Below are 7,134 nucleotides of genomic sequence, written 5' to 3' on the forward strand. Positions count from 1 at the left end.
TCAGATTTTTCATCATTAGTGTATAGGAATGCCAGAGATTTCTGTGCATTAATTTTGTATTCTGCTACTTTACCAAATTCATTGACTAGCTCAAGTAGTTTTCTGGTAGCATGTTTAGGATTCTCTATGTATACTATCATGTCATGTGCAAACAGTTACAGATTTACTTCTTATTTTCCGATTTGGATTCCTTTTATTTCCTTTTCTTCTCTGATTGCTTTGGCTAAAACTTCCAAAACTATGTTGAATAAGAGTGGTGAGAGTGGGCAACCTTGTCTTTTTCCTGATCTCAGTGGAAATGCTTTCAGTTTTTCACCATTGAGGATGATGTTGGCTGTGGGTTTGTCATATATGGCCTTTATTATGTTGAGGAAAGCTCCCTCTATGCCTACTTTCTGCAGGGTTTTTATCATAAATGGGTGTTGAATTTTGTCGAAAAATTTCTCTGCATCTATTGAGAAGATCATATGGTTTTTCTCCTTCAGTTTGTTAATATGGTGTATCACAATGATTGATTTCCGTATGTTGAAGCATCCTTGCATTCCTGGGATAAAGCCCACTTGATCATGGTGTATGATCCTTTTAATGTGCTGTTGTATTCTGTTTGCTAGTATTTTGTTAAGGATTATTGCATCTACGTTCATCAGTGATATTGGCCTGTAGTTTTCTGTCTTTGTGGCAGCTTTGTCTGGTTTTGGGATCAGGATGTTGGTGGCCTCATAGAATGAATTTGGGAGTGTTCCTCTTTCTGCTATATTTTGGATGAGTTTGAGAAGGATAGGTGTTAGCTCTTCTCTAAGTGTTTGATAGAATTCTCCAGTGAAGCCTTATGGTCCTGGGCTTTTGTTTCTTGGAAGATTTTTAATCACAATTTCAATTTCAGTGCTTGTGATTTTGTTGTTCATATTCTCTATTTCTTCCTGGTTCAGTCTTGGCAGGTTCTGCATTTCTAAGAATTTGTCCATTTCTTCCAGGTTGTCCATTTTATTGGCATAGAGTTGCTTGTACTAATCTCCCATGATCTTTTGTATTTCTGCACTGTCAGTTGTTACTTTTCCTTTTTCTTTTCTAATTCTATTGATTTGAGTCTTCTCCCTTTTCTTCTTGATGTGTCTGGCTAATGCTTTATCAATTTTGTTTATCTTCTCAAAGAACCGGCTTTTAGTTTTATTGATCTTTGCTATCATTTCCTTCAATTCTTTTTAATTTGTTTCTAATCTGATCTTTATGATATCTTTCCTTCTGTTAACTTTGGGTTTTTTTTGTTGTTGTTGTTCTTCTTTCTCTAATTGCTTTAGGTGCAAGGTTAGGTTTTTTATTTGAGATGTTTCCTGTTTCTTAAGGTAGGATTGTATTGCTACAAAATTCCCTCTTAGAACTGCTTTTGCTGCATCCCATAGGTTTTGGGTCGACTTGTTTTCATTGTCATTTGTTTCTAAGAATGTTTTTTATTTCCTCTTTGATTTCTTCAGTGATCTCTTGGTAATCAAGTAGTGTATTGTATAGCCTCCATGTGTATGTATTTTTTACAGATCTTTTCCTGTAATTCATATCTAGCCTCATAGCATTGTGTTCGGAAAAGATACTTGATCTTATTTCAATTTTCTTAAATTTGCCAAGGCTTGATTTTTGACCCAAGATATAATCTATCCTGGAGAATCTTCCATGAGCACGTGAGAAAAAAGTGTATTCTGTTGTTTTTGGATGGAATGCCTATAAATATCAATTAAGTTCATCTTGTTTAATGTATCATTAAAGCTTGTGTTTCCTTTTTTATTTTCATTTTGGATGGTCTGTCCATTGGTGAAAGTGAGGTGTTAAAGTCTCCTACTAGGATTGTGTTACTGTTGATTTCCCCTTTTATGGCTGTTCGCATTTGCCTTATGTATTGAGGTGCTCCTATGTTGGGTGCATAAATATTTACAATTGTTATATCTTCTTCGATCAATCCCTTGATCATTATGTAGTGTCCTTCTTTGTCTCTTGTAATAGTGTTTATTTTGAAGTCTATTATGTCTGATATGAGAATTGCTACTCCAGCTTTCTTTTGATTTCCATTTGCATGGAATATCTTTTTCCATCCCGTCACTTTCCGTCTGTATGCGTCCCTATGTCTGAAGTGGGTCTCTTGTAGATAGGGTATATATGGGTCATGTTTTTGTATCCATTCAGCCAGTCTATATCTTTTGGTGGGAGCATTTAATCCATTTACTTTTAAGGTAATTATCAATATGTATGTTCCTATTCCCATTTTCTTAATTGTTTTGGATTTGTTATTGTAGGCCTGTTCCTTCTCTTGTGTTTCCTGCATAGAGAAGTTCCTTTAGCATTTGTTGTAAAGCTGGTTTGGTCGTTCTGAATTCTTTTAGCTTTTGCTTGTCCGTAAAGGTTTTAATTTCTCCATCAAATCTGAATGATATCCTTGCTGGCTAGAGTAATATTGGTTGTAAGTTTTTTTCCTTCATCACTTTCAATGTGTCCTGCCACTCCCTTCTAGCTTGCAGCGTTTCTGCTGAAAGATCAGCTGTTAACCTTATGGGGATTCCCTTGTGTGTTATTTGTTGTTCTTCCCTTGTAGCTTTTAATATGTTTTCTTTGTATTTAATTTTTGATAATTTGATTAATATATGTCTTTTTGTGTTTCTCCTTGGATTTATCCTGTATGAGACTCTCTGTGCTTCCTGGACTTGATTAACTATTTCGTTTCCCATATTAGGGAAGTTTTCAATGATAATCTCTTCAAATATTTTCTCACTCCCTTTCTTTTTCTCCTCTTCTTCTGGGACCCATATTATTCTAATGTTGGTGAGTTTAATGTTGTTCCAGAGGTCTCGGAGACTGTCCTCAGTTCTTTTCATTCTTTTTTCTTTATTCTGCTCTGCAGTAGTTATTTCCACTATTTTATCTTCCAGGTAACTTATCCGTTCTTCCGCCTCAGTTATTCTGCTATTGATCCCTTCTAGAAAATTTTTAATTTCATTTATTTGGTTGTTCTTCAATGTTTGTTTGCTCTTTAGTTCTTCTAGGTCATTTTTAAACCTTTCTTGTATTTTCTCTATTCTATTTCCAAGATTTTGGATCATCTTTACTATCATTATTCTGAATTCTTTTTCAGGTAGACTGCCTATTTACTCTTCATTTGTTAGGCCTGGTGGTTTTTACCTTGCTCTTTCTTCTGCTTTGTGTTTTTCTGTGTTCTCATTTTACTTAACTTACTGTGTTTGGAGCCTCCTTTTCACAGGTTGCAATTGCATAGTTCCGGTTGTTTTTGGCGTCTGTCCCCAGTGGCTAGAGTTTGTTCAGTGGGCTGTCTAGGCTTCCTGGTGGAGGGGACTAGTGCCTGTGTTCTGGTGGATGAGGCTGGATCTTGTCTTTCTGGTGGGCAGCTCCACGTCTGGTGGTGTATTTTGGGGCGTCTGTGGCTTTATTATGGTTTTCGGCAGCCTCTCTGCTAATGGATGGGGTTGTATTCCTGTCTTGCTAGTTGTTTGGCCTAGGGTGTCCAGCACCATAGCTTCTTGGTCTTTGAGTGGAGCTGGGTCTTGGCTTTGACATGGAGATCTCTGGGAGATTTTCTCTATTTAATAGTACATGGAGCTGGGAGGTCTCTTGTGGACCAGTGTCCTGAACTTGGCTCTCCCACCTCAGAGGCAAGCCCTGATGCCTGGCTGGAGCACCAACAGCCTGTTATCCCCACAGCTCATTATAAAAGTGAGAAAAAAAGGAAAGAAAGAAGGAAGAAGGTAAAATAAAATAAAATAATTAAAATAAAAACTAAATTATTAAAAAACATTTTAAGTAAAAAAAAAAAAGACAAAGAGAACCCTAGAACAAATGGTAACAGCAAAGCTATACTGACAAAATCACCCACAGAAGCATACACATACACCCTCATAAAAAGAGAAAAATTATATATATATATATATATATATATATATCTCGTTGCTCCCAAAGTCCACCACCTCAATTTCGGATGGCTTGTTGTCTATTCAGGTGTTCCACAGATGTAGGGTACATCCAGTTGATTGTGGAGATTTAATCCACTGCGCCTGAGGCTGCTGGGAGAAATTTCCCCTTCTCTTCTTTGTTCACACAGCTCCTGGGGTTCAGCTTTGGATTTGGGCCCGCCTCTGCATGTAGGTCACCTGAGGGCCCCTCTTCTTTGCTCGGACAGGATGGTGTTAAAGGAGCAGCTGATTCAGGGGTTCTGGCTCACTCAGGTCAGGGTGAGGGAGGGGCACCGGATGCGGGGAGAGCCTGCAGCGGCAGAGGCAAGCGTGACGTTGCTCCGCTGTGAGGCATGCCGTGTGTTCTCCCAGGGAAGTTGTCCCTGGATCCCGGGACCCTGGCAGTGGCGGGCTGCACAAGCTCCCAGGAGGGGAGGTGTGGATAGTGACCTGTGCTTGCACACAGGCTTCTTGGTGGCTTCAGCAGCAGCCTTAGCGTCTCATGCCCATCTCTGCGGTCCGTGATGATAGCCGTGGCTTGCGCCCATCTCTGGAGCTCCTTTAAGTGGCACTCTTAATCCCCTCTCCTCGCATACCCAGAAACAAAGAGGCAAGAATATGTCTCTTGCCTCTTCCACAGCTCCAGACGTTTTCCCGGACTCCCTCCTGGCTAGCTGTGGCGCAGTAGCCCCTTCAGGCTGTGTTCACATAGCCAACCGCAGTCCTCTCCCTGGGATCCTACCAAAGCCGAAGCCTGAGCTCCCAGCCCCCACTCGTCCCACCGGGTGAGAAGATAAGCCCCTTGGGCTGGTGAGTGCTGGTCAGCACCGATCCCCTCTGCGGGAATCCCTCTGCTTTGCCCTCTGCACCCCTGTGTTGCACTCTCCTCCATGGCTCTGAAGTTTCCCCCCTCCGCCACCTGCTATCTCTGCCTGAGAAGGGCCTTCCTAGTGTATGGAAACCTTTCCTCCTTCACAGCTCCCTCCCACTGGTGCAGGTCCTGTCCCTATTCTTTGTCTCTCTTTTTTCTTTTTTCTTTTGCACTACCCAGGTACATGGGGGAGTTTTTTGCCTTTTGGGAGATCTGAGTTCTTTTGCCAGCGTTCAGTAGGTGTTCTGTAGGAGTTGTTTCACACGTAGATGTATTTCTGATGTATTTGTGTGGAGGAAGGTGATCTCCACGTCTTACTCTTCTGCCACCTTGAAGCTCCTCCTTAATTTCATGTTTTAATTGCTTTTTTCAGATATGTAGAAATACCACTGACTTTTGTATACCGATATATTTTTCAACCTTGCTAAACTTGTTTATCAGCCCTATTTTTTATCCTTCATGGTTTTCTAAATATAAGATCATTCCATTTCTAGTTAGTTTTACTTGTTCCATTCAAATATTGATGTCTTCTCTTTTTCGTTTTCTTGCCAAATTACCTGGCTATAACCTCTCTCACCATGTTAAATAGAAGTAGAGCAAAGTGATATTTTTTAATTTTTTTTTATTTTTTTGTTAATTTCTGCTTTATAACAAAGTGAATCAGTTATACATATACATATATCCCCATATCTCTTCCCTCTTGCGTCTCCCTCCCTCCCACCCTTTTAGGTGGTCACAAACCCCAAGCTGGTCTCCCTGTGCTATGTGACTGCTTCCCACTAGCTATGTATTTTACATTTGGTAGTGTATATATGTTAATATATACACTATCACTCTCTCACTTTGTTCCAGCTTACCCTTCCCCCTCCCCATATACTCAAGTCCATTCTCTAGTAAGTCTGAGGCTTTTTAAAATTTTATTTGTTACTGATTAAATCTCCAAAATTTAATTTTACCATAGAGGAACAAGTAGAAAGATTTATTTTGCTTGGTCAGGTCTTTTTTTTTTTTTAATCTTTATTGGAGCATAATCGCTTTACAATGTGTTAGTTTCGGCTTTATAACAAAGTGAATCAGTTATACATATACTTATGTCCCTATATCTCTTCCCTCTTGCATCTTCCTCCCTCCCACCCCCCCATCCCACACCTCTAGGTGGTCAAAAATCACCAAGCTCATCTACCTGTGCTATGCGGCTGCTTCCCGCTAGCTATCTATTTTACGTTTGGTAGTGTATATATGTACATGCCATTCTCTCACTTTGTCCCAGCTTACCCTTCCCACTCCCCATGTCCTCAAGTCCATTCTCTAGTAGCTCTGAGTCTTTATTCTCTTCTTGCCCCTAGGATTTTTATGACCATTATTTTCTTTAGATTCCCTATATATGTGTTAGCATATGGTATTTGTTTTCTCTTCCTGACTTACTTCACTCTGTATGACAGACTGTAGGTCCATCCACCTCACTACAAATAAATCAATTTTGTTTCTTTATATGGCTGAGTAATATTCCATTGTATATATGTGCCACATCTTCTTTATCCATTCATCTGTCGATGGACACTTAGGATGCTTCCAAGTCCTCACTATTGTAAATAGAACTGCAATGAACATTTTGGTACATGACTCTTTTTGAATTATGATTTTCTTAGAGTATATATATATATATATATATATATATATATATATATAATCTCCAGTAGTGGGATTGCTGGGTCGTATGGTAGTTGTATTTTTAGTTTTTTTAAGGAACCTCCATACTGTTCTCCATAGTGGCTGTATCAATTTACATTCCCACCAACAGTGTATGAGGGTCCCTTTTCTCCTCACCCTCTCCATCATTTTTTGTTTGTAGATTTTTTGATGATGGCCATTCTGACCAGTGTGAGATGGTATCTCGTAGTTTTGATTTGCATTTCTCTAATCATTAATGATGTTGAGCATTCTTTAATGTGTTTGTTGGCAATCTGTTTATCTTCTTTGGAGAAATGTCTATTTAGGTCTTCTGCCCATAGTTGGATTGTGTGGTTTGTGTTTTTGATTGAGCTGCATGAGCTGCTTGTAAATTTTGGAGATTAATCCTTTGTCAGTTCCTTCATTTGCAAATATTTTCTCCCATTCTGAGGGCTGTCTTTTTCATCCTGTTTATGGTTTCCTTTGCTGTGCAAAAGCTTTGAGGTTTCATTAGTCCCATTTGTTTTTTTTTTTTTTTGGTTTTATTTCCATTTCTCTAGGAGGTGGGTCAAAAATGATCTTGCTGTGAGTTTTGTCATAGAGTGTTCTGCCTATGTTTTCCTCTAAGAAATTGATATTATCTGC

Source organism: Tursiops truncatus, chromosome X (assembly GCF_011762595.2).
Source record: "Tursiops truncatus isolate mTurTru1 chromosome X, mTurTru1.mat.Y, whole genome shotgun sequence".
In the NCBI taxonomy this organism is placed as follows: Eukaryota; Metazoa; Chordata; class Mammalia; order Artiodactyla; family Delphinidae; genus Tursiops; species Tursiops truncatus.